This window comes from Bombus terrestris, chromosome 12, assembly GCF_910591885.1.
Source record: "Bombus terrestris chromosome 12, iyBomTerr1.2, whole genome shotgun sequence".
NCBI classification, from domain to species: Eukaryota; Metazoa; Arthropoda; class Insecta; order Hymenoptera; family Apidae; genus Bombus; species Bombus terrestris.
In genome coordinates, this window is record NC_063280.1 from 10057586 (window position 1) to 10074158 (window position 16573).

General features: G+C 41.5%; 2 long non-coding RNA genes across 2 annotated transcripts; one reads left to right on the top strand and one right to left on the bottom strand.

Moving 5' to 3' along the window:
* Nucleotides 1-2008: 2008 nt before the first annotated feature.
* Nucleotides 2009-9135, bottom strand: LOC125386061. The gene is made up of 3 exons (XR_007225898.1): nucleotides 8990-9135; nucleotides 8693-8923; nucleotides 2009-2313 (listed from the first exon to the last, which is right to left on the bottom strand). It is a non-coding gene; the product is annotated as an uncharacterized LOC125386061 (long non-coding RNA).
* On the top strand, nucleotides 8910-13396 carry LOC125386060. Its single transcript, XR_007225897.1, has 2 exons — nucleotides 8910-10648; nucleotides 11046-13396. It is a non-coding gene; the product is annotated as an uncharacterized LOC125386060 (long non-coding RNA).
* The last annotated feature ends 3177 nt before the right edge of the window (nucleotides 13397-16573 follow it).

Sequence of the window (16573 nt, forward strand, 5' to 3'; positions counted from 1 at the left end):
GAGAACCGTGCCATCGAAGTGGAAAACGAACTCGATGACTTCCCGGTAAGAAGGCGTCTCTCCGAGTTACGGACTCCTTTGTGCACCTATATTCGATGCCTCGAAACAAAAAAAAGAAAACCTACCACTTAACAAATTCTACTTGGAACTCAATGTTCCAAGTTTAAACAATTCTACCTTTCTTCTGCTATATTACTTTCGTACAAGAAGATTAAATTAGCTGTAACGATCCATTTTATACTCATAAAAATACTTCCATATACCGGAGAGTCGTCATCTCGAACATTTTATATCGACGAAGCATAATTACGCGATTAAGACCAAGACGATTTGTTTAACTCATCAAGAACCAACGTTGCTTCAATCCAACGTTTCATCTTCGCCTTTTTCTTTCTCCTTCCATTCGGACGCTACAATTGTACGAATCTTGAAGAAATCGAAGTATCCTATAGCATCACGATAAAATATTTCTTGCTAAATCATAGTTTGTATATTCCTTTTTGTGTATCGGATGTGTGACGGCTCTCTTGCGATGTATCTGTTATTTTAATTCATCTGTTGTGTTTTCGCAAAACGATTTATCCCCCTCATTTTATTTGGTAAATACGTTTATGCAATCTTTCGAAATGATTTCACTGCTTGGTCCCTAACGAGTTAATTAAAATTTCTTCGTTTGCAACATTATTTTCGTAATTACCTAACGGCGTTCTGATGAACTCGGTGCAACAAAATATTATTCTCGAACGTCGAGTAAAAAATGATTGCCAGCTTTCATAACCAGTTCCTAAGGAGAAAAAACAGTCTCATCCGTCTTATTCGAGGAAATTGAGAGGATCGACATCCGAGCGGAATATCCAAGATCCTTCTGCTTGTTCGGGCTCGATTCGAAAGAAGACCGTCGAATATTCAATCCCGCGAGCAATTTCCATTCGTCCCGATGATTTCCCCGCCGAGATCGAGTTAATGAGAATATAATCTTAGTTGTGCGTGGTCTCGTTCGTTCCGTGCAGCCAATACTCTTGCCATTTTACATTCCGTGTCCTCCTTCGTTCCATCCGTTCTTCCCTCTGCGCTGCATCCGGTCCTTCCTTCCGCCAATTACTCTCGTCCCGACGTCGTCGACCGGAATTATCGTCGTCCCTAGAACGGATCCACCGACAGGACTTTTCCTGCCTTTTCCACCTCGCTCCTGGGCTTTGCCGATCTTGCCATTTTTCACGGATCTTCTCGCTATGTAGGAGAAGATCGTTCTCGTTTCAACCAGCTGCATAGGGTTTCGTCGGATTCAGAACAGGAAGAGTACGATGCCGCGATGGAACTTCGTACGTAATAAATCGGTTACCATAAGAGTGTGGATGTTTATGCAAATTTATATCCTTACGAACACGACTGAAGAAGCGGAGCCTAGGTAGAGATTTGTTTCATCTACTAAATGTTATAACGAGCACTGTACCTACTTTGCATATTTTATGCATCTTTGCGTATTACGCGAATTCACGCGTAACTTTGTGCCTTGCACAATTTTTCATCATTGCAATCTAATTGTTGTTTGCCATGCTAGGCATATGTTTCAGTGGTTATTGAAAATTTCCTCGACCATCCAAATCCACTTTACGCAGTATGACGAGCTGACAGTCGCGCGAGGTCTTTAATTAAGAGACAAACTAATCGACTTTCGCGCAGACGAACGCACACACCGTGGCAAACGACGTCTCGACGCCATCGTCGAATTTTATTATTGTCGCCAATTGACATACAATTCGAAAGACGTTGCCGATTATTAAACGGTGCATCATGGTCGTACAATGGCCCACCGACGACCGCACAGGAAGGCTTCTATCACCGTTGATTTAGCTTCATTACGATTTTTATTAATAATTTCACTAATTGCCCGGTTTGCCGAATTAATTGGCCGCGTCTGGGAACCGTGCAACGTACGTTTCCGTCTTTTAAAGTATGCTGCACTTACGCGATCATTAAAATCTAATAACATTTCTGCGTGATCGCGTTTGGTATCTGAAATTTTCCATTTACATAGATCGGCCTTGTTTAAGTTTAATCGAATTGTGACTCTCGACATTAAACGAGATGTTGCATAAGCTGTGTCAAGTTCTTGCTGCTTGTAAAGCACCAGTCATCGTTTCTAAGAAACTCTGTTACGAATATTATCTCTAAGATGTAGAGTTACTTAGGCTCCAGCTGGCAGCTGTATAATTTAATCTTGATTGTGAGATGTTTTTGAGAATTAATTTTCTTATAACGAAGTGAGGACTGTGTCACGCATTTTGGAACCAAATACCGTAATTCTTTTTTCTGTAAAAAAAAAAAGAAAAAAATATAGAAAAATTCATTTTTATCTTGTATAATATCTGCTGCAGATCGAGCTTTATTTATTCATTGAAGTAGCGTTTAGTCCTGTTCTATCGTGTAATAATCTGTTTCGTTTGTTTTAATATTACGCTATGCTGGCTGATTTGAAATTACGGTTCCTTCCAAACTATAGATAGATTACTTAAAAATGATCATAAATAGTTAACTTTAATTTTAGCTTCATTGCTATAAGAATATCTGCTCAACTCAAGTGACTAACAATTAAAAATAATACAAGCTTCGTATGGATAAATTGTTTAAAATAATGTAAAATTACGTAATAAAAAGTAAGAGTAAGGTAACAACTTTGGAGAAAAATTTTTTGACAAATCCATCTATCGTTGGTTATACACTTTAGGGAACATTCACGATCAAGCAGCTGCAACGAAATCGATGGAATGCCGTTCTCCAGGTTGCACCAGAACTTGGCTGGTAACCCGGCTCGATCAACGCACCGATAAAGCACGTCGCTGCGGTGGCTAAAATAAACCTTTGTCATTTTTTTTATTCGCACTAAATTAATCACCGCCGACCGGGAAATATTTCACCGCAATGCGAGATGTTTTATTATAAGATAACGACGAACGGTCGAAACGCGGCCCCCTCGGGAATATTCCAAATTAACTGATTTGATAAACGAGTCGCGTCCATTGATATACTGTTATTCGTTAAAACGCTCGAAACCAGAAAGCTGGAGAAAATTTATGCACAGAAATAAGAAGGTAAATGTTCCAAGACAAACATTCGCACATGGTATAAATAGTACCGATTTTTTAAGACCTTACGTTTTCACCAATTACGGCCATATTTTTACTTTTATTATAAAACACAAAATTATTGTCGGATTAAACATGGTATAAATTATCAAGAATCTTTCGAAAGAAAAATAATTGCACTGTCAAACGACGAAGCCTCGAAACTTAGTTTTCCAGACAATACGATTCATCGTTGTGAATCTTCCAGATGAGTAGACATTTTTAAGTTTCGTTTCACTTTCGCTAGATAAGAAAAGAAAACATCTGTCGTGATGTTTGAACTAAACGCTTCGATCTGTTCAGTTCACACTACGAATCATCGATAAGACTCATCTTTCCGAACTCTAGAATCAACGAACCATTAACAACTCGTCAATTCACCAAACAGTGCTCAACACAAACGAAGTATCTTGAAAAAAAAAACCATGAATAACCCTCTTTCACTTCAAATCAGCGAGAAGAAACCACTTCTATCGTCCAAACTCTTTTTTTTCTCTCTTTCTCTCTCTCTCTCTCAAAACTACCCCCCTCTCAAAGCCTGAGAAACTAAGAACAGAAACTCGATTATGACGATGAGGCGAATCGATCGACTCGAGCCTTCCTCGATTCCAGCGTCTGATTACGATCCCTCGATGTCAGCGGCGCGCGAAACAACGCGCAGGGATCGCAGGAATGTCGCTTAATCGCGACGGAAGGAATGATCGAAGTAAGACGTCGAAGGGGTGGCGACGGGTCGTAATTCGATTTGCGAATTGCTCGTTCGACGACGAGGTTCCCTCGGCCACGGTTGATGCCTCAACAAGTTGTATACATGTAATCTGACCCAGATCCTGGGGTCTAAGTGAGGTCTAACACGAGGGAGAAAAGGGAAAGAGGAGGCGGAGGAGGAGAAGAAGGAGGATGAGACGGAGGAGGAGGACGAAAGAGACGAAGGAAGGAGGACCGGAGGGTTCTTCGGAAGCAGACAAACAAAATATAACAGCGCGAGTTACAAGGAAGGATCCCGAGGAGATGAAGGGTCTCTGACTATCTCTCGCTCTCTCGTTCCAGCGATCTCCTTGAAGAAGGAGAAGGAGAAAGGGTGTACCCTCTTGAAGCATGAATGGATTACGAAGAGCCGTGTTCATTCATTCGCTCCTTAGCGGCCTAGAAACCCACAAAAAGTGTATCTCTCGAAGCAACGGTGGCGTACCAGTGGCGTAGACCATGATCGCGGCCCTCTGGCTACCAGGCTATCTTTTTGCTCGTAGCTGTGACTTTGCCCTGTTTGCGGAACGCTCACCCCGCCCCGGGGATAGTAATTGGGATGTTGTTAAATCGTTACGTGGGAAACGGTGGATGCGCTTCCCTTTTCGACGATCGGCAGCCTTGTAGCGGCTCTCTGTTTGACGAACCGGCTCGAATTGTCGTTTTCGTGGTTTGCACCGGATCGGGAACTCGTTCGTTGACGGTCAGCTGGCAGGAAATGAGGATAGTTCTTGCAGCATCTTAGTTTAGCGTGGAGCGGTGTTTACGATTGTTGCGTTGCTTTCGTTTTTGTTCCCTTCACTAAATCTTTTCTATTCTTATAAACTTCCTTTAAATTACGAATATTTTCGAGATAAAATGTTAGAAGAATCTAGAAGTAACCTGTTTCACGATTGCATATATCGTAATTAATAGCGATCAGTATAAACGTAACGATATATTTCGTTCGATAAAGATAAAAGGGGCAATGAAAAGGTAAAGATTAAATCAGCAAGGGGATATTACGATACCTGAGTACCGGGCCTCTCGAATCCGTTACACGCGCGAGAACAGAAAGGATGATAAAGATTCGACTGCAAGGCCGAGATACTATTGAAGCCCGTTGACCCAGGTCGGTTTCCACCGGAGGCTGAAGTCGTGGGATTATATTCATGGCGCTTCGTCAATCTTAACCCGACCTTGATTCGTCCGTCAATCCATTTCTTTCGAAAGGAACAACTCGTGAATTACTCAAAGTAGATTGTCAAATATTTGCATGCAATGGTAAAGTAGAATCATTTATTTATTAACTTGTACGCTGACACGTTTAAACGTTCATATAAATATATTAAATATTATTAATATTATTTTGCCGCATTGTAAAATGCATGTAATTATCGAATGACTAGTTTCTTTTTTAATGTTATACTTGAAAAATGATTTTAATGTCGTAATTAGATTAAAAGTCGAAGAGGAAGCTAAAAATTATTAACGAAGAGTAAGAATTTTAATCGTATAGAATCGTGATATTCGAACTGATTTTAGCAAATCCCATATATCAGGCTTTCATATATTCTTTGTAGATAAAGAGACATTTTGACATATTACGTGAACGAGATTGAATTTTCTTTTCATAGGAGAATAGAAATACGTCTCAAGATTGGGGTCTACCCAGAGGAAATCATTCTTGAACCGTTAAATCATTTCCGGTTGGCGCCGATTTCTTGAAATTCTACAAGTAGGCTTCGCCATTTCTATTCACAATACGAACACACAACTTTCTTAAATCTTATTTCCAAGAAATTTCTACTACATCGAATATTCTGAATTATGTCTATCCATTGCTTGTCAAATATATATTAATTTTATTTCTATAATTATAATAACCTTCCGTCTATCTTTTAAACATTCTTTTGTCCATTATCGTTTAAGAGTCGAAAAGATATCGATCTAGAACGCGAAACGAAATCAAAGCCAACAGAGAAGCAAATATCGATCGTCGAATAAGTAGGAAGGTTTAACGAGATATCGTTAGGTTAGAAGGGAAGTGGAAGCCACGAGTTTGACCGACCTTTCTCAAACTTAGAGACCCATTGAGGAAGGAGGGCAAAGGTCTTTTAATGGAGACGGGAACAGAGAAAGACGGAAGGAAGAGATGGAAGTAAGAGACAAGATTTTGCGAAGGGTCGTTTGCTTTTTGCTCGTCTGAGATGTCGCCGGCAAATGTGCGAAGAAGCCATCTCTTCTCGCGCCGTTTTGCGCCTAATTGAAAGCGACAGTGACCCACTTATACCACCTATGCCACAGATTCTTTTTCTTCCTGCGACGGCGGACGTGCCGATCGTAAAAACTCGGCAACGACGACCTAACGGCTATTATTCGTTGTGTTCGGCGACAGACCGCCTCACGAACCGTTCCACGATTTCTCCAACGATTAGAAGAAACTACGAATTTCAGCCTACAGCCAGTTACAAAAGTCGATATATACCATTCGAATTTGAAATATAAAAAAGTATAAAAAATAAAATATTTTCGATTTCCTTTAGTAAATCGAACGCAAAAAATCGCTGCGCGTAAACTTTTTAAACTGATCATATGTGTAATAATTCGAAGAATTATAGAACGAAGGATGTACCATTAAATCAAAAAAAAATAGCGAGGTAGAAAAATAGGACGCTGATTGATCAGCCGCTTGAACTTTAAAACTTTCATTTATCGCATTTATAAAAAAAGAATTCATAATTGCTGTAATGATATCCAAGCTACTATGATGTCATAGAATTGCTAAATGTTAAATGTAAAATCTTTTATGCTCAACAAAATTAGTAATGATGCAATATCGTGATTAATTGCAATTGTTTGCAGCATTCTACCATCGAAAGATATACGTGGTCGTTTTTTCTCTGGCTACATACCGAGAGATTAGGCAAAACGCGAAGGAAAGATTTGCAAACACGAAACCCAGTTTCGGATAAAACGTCGAATGAAATACAACTATGAGTAGTAGTGGATACTCTCTGAAACGTCTAGCCTTTGGTCAGCAAAGCCGCAAATGGAGTCGATTTCTCTGAAACCGCAGTAAGAACGACTGCTATTGACATTACACCTATCCTAACACTTCAATTATTAGCGCTTCAAACGTTTATCTGCTCATATCCCCTTGAATGAAGGTATTACAATTGGACTAACGGACCGAACATAGCATTATTAAACGTAAAAAGGAATCTAACGATCCTTCGCATTAGCTTCATTTAAGGCGATTATGCGATACACGATTAATTCGTCTCCTCTTCTTCGCTTACGTAACCACGTACATATACGAGTTGTCTATAACGTATAGTGTTGCAAGCTTCAATCTGTTTGATCTCGATTCAGAAATTTATCTTAAAACTTATATCTATAGCTTCTCTTCTGACATATATTCTCATAGATTTACATATATAGTTTCGACAGTTTGTCTCCATGATTATTAGAACTATTTCGTATATTCAACTTTTAGAATTTGTTCCTTCTCTAAGGAAGAATTCCTTTACGTTTCTCCGAGCCTAGAATTCCACAAACTTCTCGATCAGAAGACAACTTATGGACTCTGTGTCACCTATTTTCCTCGCGTTTATCGTAATCTGATGGAAGAACGTTCGTTTCTAGTTTCCGTGAAAGAAGATGCCCGGTCCTGTTCCGCAACGTGGCAAGGGATGGAATCGTCTCGTGATCCAACGGACGATGTATCCGCGTACACGTCCCGGGGTAATTACTATCGGCCGGATAGGAAGAACGCTCGGTGGCCGTGCAAGCCAGGATCCGCGCTGACTTATTATTTCTTAGTGATTTTCTGAATTGCGCCGGCCACGAACGCGAGCAATGTCTTCGTGACGTAAACGAGATAATGGCGAGCTCTGCTCGCATACCCACGATGTAGACATAATGACGACGCCGGCTATGGGATTATAGTTCGGCCAGCAACTCTCAACCGCTCGTTCGACATCGTCTCTTTTAAAAGAACGACGATAGTGGAGTCGCGCTGAACGCGCATGGTCTCGTTTCCCCTTGGGGCAATTTCGCGCGTTTGCCAGAGATACACGAATTCAGATACGCGCCGTCGGCAATTAGTCCGTCTAGCGAGATTACAACTGCGATCAAATTGAATCGGGACCTCGGCAATTATGGCAAATATAATAAGCGCGCTCGCGGCCGCCACGACCGGCCGTAATTACACCAAGAGAACGGGCCACTCCGTTCTTTTGTTATCTCAATTTTCAGTTACGCGCCGCTTCGATTCCGCTACGAACTCCTCTTGTCTGTTGTTGTCTAAACGATTTCGCGGGCCACGGAACTCGTGACCACGGTAAAATGGCGTTAGGTTCTCGTTACGGTAGGGATGCGTTTTCTGATCGACTAACGTTCTGGCGAATAGACCGATTACTACAAATTTTAATAACGAACGCTTTAAAAAATAAAAATTGTTGACGCCACGTTTGGTGACTCGTTGCACCCTCGATACGTTCGCGCGAACTCGAGCCTCGAAGTTCGTAAACTAAATATCACGCTTCTTGTACAGAAAACATTCGACCGTCTAAAATAAATAACAAAAATTCTCGCAATTGCCACGTTCTTCGTATACGACCCTTCGATATAACTTCCTTTGTGTACGGTCCAGGAAGCAGTAAACACAGTTCCCCCGAAAGGAAACGTATCTTTAAAAGATCACGAATGCTCGACGATTCCATCGATAAGCCGTGGTCGTTTCGTGAGCAGAGCTAACACGAGACCGTGGAAGCAAAAGGTGGTAACGGGGAGGGTTGGCACCGAAAGACACACGAACTTGGGAAAAAGATAAGTACCTGTCGGGCATAACTTTCCTCTTTGGTCCGCCATTAGAGCAATTTGAACGTCTCTTCGGAGCCGCAGCGGCAAAAAAAGCCGATGAGTCGTTGCGCTAGACTGAAGAATGATCGGAGAGGCGCCGAACCGCTTTCCCCTCTTCCTCTCTGACTTTCAATCTTACACTCTTTCGACTATCTTCCTTCCTCTTGTTCGTCCTGCAGTCACGTATCCTTACTCGTCTCTCACACCTGAAAAACCTTCTACTTCTCTGTCTAGCCAAGAACAAACTCCTTAACTCTATCTCTATTTTCTACCATCTTCTTCATCCCTCGTTGGTCCAGCTCGCTCTTACAGGACTCGTTAGATTCACCCGGGGATTATGTTTCGTGCTATTATAGCTCTCTCCGGCGAGGAACACCCGCGCTTCTTCTCTCCGTTCTCTTCTCGCTTCTGTTCACCGTATTTCTTCTTCCTTTCTCTTCTGGTTGTTTCTCCTCCTTTGATCCCCACTGGTACGCAAGACATCGTCGTTTCTTCTGCCCACGAGGAGGCCCGGCGGCGCTGATTGATAAAATAGTTGGCTCGTCAGTGCTGAGTGCCGAATAATTGGTTTGTCAGTCAAAGGTGATCGCGTGAAAGGATAATGCTTGTCAACGGGAACGGCCGCGACACGCGTAGTGCGCCGCTTTTTCGTCCTCACCACGCCAAAGGTGATCTTCAACCATGGAAAACGTACAGCCAAAAACGATGCCTTGCTCGGTATACCAATTGATCGTTCAAGGTCCTCTCTCCTATCGTCGGATACGAGTGATTCACTCTTTCGTCGTCGTGATTCAGTTTTACATACTATGCTGCACGTTTTGCAGGACGTGTAGTCGTTGGTTCGTGTTCTGCATCTTTCAAGAAAATAACCAGGCGGAGTAGACGTTTGTCAAATTGCGCGGCGGAACGTGTTCTTTAACTATATTCAACTGTTAATTACGAGCGTGCTACCGATACAGTTTGATCGGGAAAATTCTGCTGGCGGATTTTGTTCGAACTAAAGAAAATTACACAGCTAACTAGTTTGTTCCTCCAAAATCGAACGTTAATCGTAGCAAAATTAGAATTTTCACGGAGAATAGAGCTGATCAAACTTCTGTGAAACTAATATACGGAATTGGCTGTTCTTCGACGAATTCAGATAGATAAAGTTTCAGCGTATAATCTGTCTCTAACGCGGTGTAGTGGTCGATGACTCATTGGATTCGATAAAAAGAACAGCGACAAATTAAAAGTTGAAGAAGTCAATAAACGAACAGTTCAGAGCTGTATCGACCGACAAAGTAACCGGAGGGTGTACATCATCATTCAGCCAGGTCCGAGCGGCGTCATACTTTCTCACGAAATCATTTTTAACATTCTCGAAGCGGTGACACCGCGTAGAGGAGAAGGGAAAACAGAGAGAGAGAGGAAGAGAGAAACAGAGAGAGGAGAATGGAATGGGGTATCTCGGCGATTTTGAGCAGTACAAACATCAATTTCGGTCCTGGGGGCGTGCAACACGGGACGCAAAAAGAAAATCTCGAAACGGACGTAGATCTCTACGTGGGATCAGGTATATCCTGGAACAGGCCAGCAGCTATCCGTCTCGGTCCCTCTGCAGAATGTTAGAAGATATATTATACTCGAAGAGGGTGGTAACACTTGTTTGATTCAATTCCAGGAACAAGCTCCGAGGCGCCCGTTCAATTTTTCTTCCGCCAAGGGAACTCCCGCTTCTTCTACTTGCGTACGCGTATATATGTATGATGTCTATGCATGTGTGTATACACGCGTACACATCGCCATCCCCATAGCTCACGACACGGATTCGAGGTCATTACAGAAATGTGATAAGAATATGATGTCCGCTATATAAATCTCTTGGCAATTGATCGACCTTGATTGCAGGGAATAACCATTTTTCTTCGTTGCGTCCGAGGCGCTCCTGGGTGAGTAGTATGGTTTATTGAAGGGTTTCGTTTCGTGTTTGGACTGTTTAATACGTTTACTGTGTAGGATGTGGGTCCAAGTTCGTAGTACTTTTAGATACATATATGTACAATATTGACTTGAATACAGGATTTTTATTAATTCATTAATTCATTTATTAATTCATCGGTTAATTCCTATGTAATTCTTCTTCCGTCGACATACAATTACGACCGAAGTAAAAATCTATTATCGCTTCGATTCAATTAAAGGTTAATTCTTATTTCTAATTAAACGTTGCTTATAATTTCGAGCGGAATTCTTCGTGACCAAATATCGAAAACAATGGGACAAAGCTTTGGAGATAAGCGAGTCCCGCGTTATTGCACTCGAACCGATTGGAGTTTGAATTACCAGGGTCAATAGACGGTCGATGCAACCTGTTGCGATAAAGTTGTTCCGGCGTTCAGATCGAGTCGAACGAGGACGCCAGTTGAACGAGGTCACAAGGAATAAAGTTGTCGAGACACAACCTCAGGAACACGATTCCTTCATATGATCTCCCACGACTCGAGACATCTTGCACGGAAGAAGACCAAGGGGGAAAAAAAGAAGGAAAAAGAAAAAAAGAAGAAAAAGGAACAAAATAAAGAAAAAAAGCAATCCAAATAAAAGAATGAAAAGGAACGGCCATAGAAGCAGATCAATGGGTCAACCTGTCGCAATAAAAATCTCGTGGCTACCTGAGTAAAGCGAAGTAACGGGGTAGGTGGCAGTTTAACCATCGTGTTCAGGATCGTCGGTGGCATAATCAGGATGCTAGAGTAGCGCTACCTGGATGTCGGTGATGGCGGGGGCTGAAAGGAGCGCCATCGAGGAAGGAAGGAAGAGAAGGAACGCGCGTGATGTCCGCAAGAAAGCGAGGTAAAAGGTGTCGCGGTGGGCCTGCTGCACGCGGGCACGCGTTAGAATCCGATTGTGTCCCGGAAGGGAAGAAGAAGAAGAAGAAGAAGAAGAAGAAGGGCAGGAAAAAAAAGGAGGCAAGTGGAAGAACTGCGGCCTCGGAGACGGAGACGGAAAAAAGGGCAGTGGGTAGGAAAGGAGAAGAAAACGGAACGGGTGGCCGGCCAAACGAACCCTTCCTCCCAACTCGACCAGCCCCGCTGGACTTTAATTCCTGCTATTATTGAAATACGTGGCCGCCACGTGCCACGGGGCGACTGCTCTTTCCTTCCTACCGTTTCAGCCCACAGCGTCAAGGGAGAGTTCTGCACGCGAAAATCGGAACGCGCACACACGGTTGGAATGTGACTTGCCGCTCGAGGTATACGTATACCTGAGACCCCCTGGATGCTCTTCCTCGAGGATAAACTTTCTTCGTTGCTACTCGTCTTACCGGATACTGTTTTATAGGCGCCATTGAATTACATGTAAATGTTTTCGTGTGTAGTTGTAAATATATAGATACAGACTTACGAAATATAATATATTTTACGAATATATTATACGAAACATTTTGAAATTTCTGATTTTGAAAATAACTTTTATCAAATAAATTAAAGTCTATGGTATTCTAAACATTCTGAGCGTTCGATATCACGCGTATAATTATTATCGTGAAATCCGTTAAAATTATGTAATAACCGAGTGAAACGGTTGCACGGTTGATAGCGTTCCTGTTGCAATTCATTTTTGTGTCATTGACGCAATAAATTTCTATAATGGACGGTTCTAATGTATGTTACTATATTAGTTGATTTTTATACTGACCTATAAAACTTGTATAATACAGGTAATTGGAGCTTGATGGTATTTTAAACAGTCTCAGTGTTTGATATTAAGTACAATTATGACCGTGAAATCAGCTGAAATTATGTAATTATTGTGTTAAACCGTTGCAACGTTGATACAAAAAACAGGGCAAGTAGAAGAAAACACAGTAAAGTAGAATGTAATTGCACAGCTCTGCCGGAACTCGACAAGATAATCCAGTTGGTAAACGGCCGAGGTGCATTAAAGTTTCAACCGCGCTTTCGGCCTATCCGTCGATAACGATAATGACAAACATTATCACGGAAGTTTATCAATGCAAACACGCGTCGCCGCAAACACTAGATTAGATTCCCTTCACGAGCAAATTTAACTTTCCTAGTGATAAAAAAAAGGGAGAGAAACAAGTCGAGAAAAAAAAAAGGGAAAAGGGGGAGGAAAGAAAAAAGAAAATACGATAAAAAAAATCCAGATAATCACTCGTTCAGCGAGCACAAAAAATTCTATCGTCACGACGAACCTGCTGATTACTTTAATCACCGAGAGAAAAAATGTTCTAAATGCTTTACAGTATGTACGATATAATCGCAATTTATAGTGTGATCGCACACACGATCGTTTGCTTGGTTGTGTGCGCCCATTTAGCGAGTGCAACTGCAGATCACTGATAAACACGAACCTGCCATAGCTCGGTGTCATAATATTACAGTCATTATGGTAACAACGTTTTCCTCGCAGCATCGTATGCCCGGATACTTATGCATCGTGATCTGCCATCTCGTCTGGTATATAAACGGTCGTGAAGATCATTGTGCAAGCCAGACAACAGATTTGCACTGTAACGTTAACTCGCGGCAATCGATAGTTCCTTAATGCCGGTGTCGTACTTACGATGTGTCATTCGCGAATAACCACGTTTGTTGTTATTAATCAACATTTAACGCTGCTCTTTGAGTAAATAAAAAAGAATAGATTTTTTTACAATTAATTTAATTTAATACATGATGTAGATTTATTATTCACATCGTTAACCATTTCCTATCTTTCATTCGCCACTTGTTAGATGGATTACGAACGATCAATAAAAATGCAACATCATTATTACTATTATTATCTAACGTTCTTTAGATTCTCACGTTTGTCATCGTAAATATCACAACGAAGGATTCATTAAAGGAATTCATTACACCTGTTAAGTATCGCGCCATTGTCTTGCCTAGCTGGCTCGTGAATAATACACCGATGACGCCATAAACGACAGTTTATGATGTATCAGTTAATAGTCTTCTCCTAGAAGGGCACTTAGCCAGGGTACTTGTAGTCGAGTGGCCGGCGCCCATATATTTTATTCATGAATCACGAGGAACACCCCACGATTAGGCAGGATACTCGTGAAATCGGTTCCTCCTTGTAATCCGTAACGACGTGTTTATGCCGTCGTCGTAGGCGAAACTTTCGCACGATTTCTCAGGAAAGATCTCCTCCTGTCTTTCTTCTTCCATCTTGTCTCCTCCTTGCCCCTCTCTTTCTCTTTCTTTCATCGATTTTTCGCCTTTTTTTTCGCGAACCTCGATCCACGATGGACGATAAGGTTGAATTTACAACAAGGATATCAAGACTCATCCTCGCGAGCAGTATTTTTTGAGACGTTACCCCATCGGCTCATTCCTACCACGAGAATTTTTATATTCGCCATAAAATTGAACTCGTTCGTTGGTTAAAGTAATTCTACAATTATAGGTTTGCCTTAATAGTCAACAATTTTGTAAATAATTTGTACACCGTCCTCGACTTTCGTGTGTCAGAATTATAACGATATTATATTGTTACAGCAAGATCATTTTGCACGATAATTTACTAATTAACGATATCAACGATGGCGTTAAATAAGATTTAAATAAAACGTTATTAACTTCTTGTGAAAACTGTTCCTCATTTCTCGACTGCTTCTGAAATTTATAATAATAATCGCTGTAGCATCTGTCCGTTTACATGAAAAATCAAGAAACTTCTAATCAAAGGTTGCAGTTCCCAAGCGAAAGGAGGTTCGATGAAACGCACGACAGCTAAATACGCGAATGGAAATCTGCAAGTTCACGTCGATACATGATCACGTTTTGGTCCCGTCTCGATCTGCTACGAAGTCTCTTTCTAATGACTATCTGGCCGCCGATGCATCTGTTGAACGGTAAATTACACGTGTCAGCCAATATTTCGTTATTATCGTGACAGGCGAACTGACGTACACGGCTTTACAAAGTAAGTGAGAATAACAATGATTAATATTCGTAACAACCTAACGACAAGGGTTACACGCGTGTATACGTACGGTGCACGTGGTATTAATTGTTGCATGAAGTAAATGGTATAGCTGCAGAGCCAGTTACACCGTTCGAAGGATAAGGTAAACATCCTGACGTCCTGCTATTGCTATTACCCGACCCTGGTACTATTATTATCTTCACGATAACATGTAATGAATGAGAGAAAACGAGCGCGCCATTATCGATAATTTTCCCTCAGGTGCATCGTATCCTTAATGTCCCTGCTTAGGCGGTTTTCTAATATCCACGTAAACCACCAGGCCCTCGGAGCGTCTCGAAAATGAAATTATCGCATGGCCAGCCATCATGGTGATCCTTAAATATTCCTTCGTTCGCTGGTAAATCGTAGGTGGCTTGACGAGGGTTTTCTTGATCACGCGACAACGTTGTCACGATCATTGATGGATCTCCATCGATGGAATAATCACGATACTTTGAATCTATTTGAATTTCGTTTCGAATCTCCTCGCGTGTTTAAAATAGTACTGATGGAAGGAGGCTCCTTTGACGTGCGGTTTAACATTTTCGACTTTCTTGCCCCTTTTTAATGAAAGGTAGTTGAGGCTGACTCACGTTTATACGTGGAACACATATTAATATATTTATTAATTTCACCGTGAGAATCAATTTTGATAACGAGAGCCAGCGGCATGTTAGAAAGCAACACGATATCTACTTCGATGTAGTTTCAATAGCGATTAAAGCCACAATCTGAAATCTAAAACTGGTTCTCCTTTCAATTAGTCGCAATTCCATTAATGAGACCGCGACATTATTCCAACTGCAGGTTTGTCATAATAGCCGTGTATAAGCTTTTAAAACGATCTCGCGCTTAATTTTATAGGCGTTTCAGTTGCCAACTCTGCTGGAAACATGCATTTACAATTGTGAAATTAATACATAAACAGAGACCCTTTACATTATCCTGATTTATAGTCACGTTACTGGCTGCGCCTTCGGAGGAAACATTAAACGGATTAAGCGGAGTCTTTTCAACAGCGAACGAAGACATTTTATTACATTAACAAAGTTGCTTATAGCGATAAATTTATACGAGAAAAAATTGTTTTCAAGAATCGTAATAATTTCCCGCGCTATTCATAAATTTTTCAATCTGTATCGTAAATGATATTCTTTATGGACCAATACTGATCAGTAAGCATAAAAAGTTAGCGATCTGTCAAGTAAAACGACATCGATGAAGCACGAAATATTTGTTAAGTTAATCGTTAAATCGATATTCCACGATCGTTCAGCTTTCGTTCCGATAATACCAAAATTCGCTATAATCGTTTCACGATTCGTTCGCGTCCATGCAAACATCGAACGTTCCGACCGAAACTTTCGAAAGTACTCCATAAACACTGGGAGAGGAGGGTTAATCGTACGAAAGAGATGGAAAAAAGGGTTAGGAAGGCTAACGGGATCTTCGGCCACGGGACTCGGTTTCGGCTCACTCCCACGATGTGGGACCGTGATCCACGTTGCAAGCGCCATAACGGGCGCCATTCAAGAAAATAGTGAACGCAGTATAAAAGAAAAGTCGACGGATAGAGCAGTTGAACGCGCGCGGCCAATAGACATGAAACTCGAACTGGCTTCGTTCGAAAGATCGGGAGCGCGCCTCCATTCGACGAGTCGTTCATTTCCCAGAGTAATTCGAACGAGTTTCGTCCGGTATCCAGTTACCGGTGCTCTGACATCGGGATGATTCACCGTTATCCCCTTCGCCTCCTTCTTCGAAACGAATATTCAAGCCGAATAGAAATTTCTGGCGGCAATTTCCCCGTTCGACTAATCTTCCAAGAGATTCGTAGCGCAACTACGAGCCGTAGTTGGGATACACTGCCT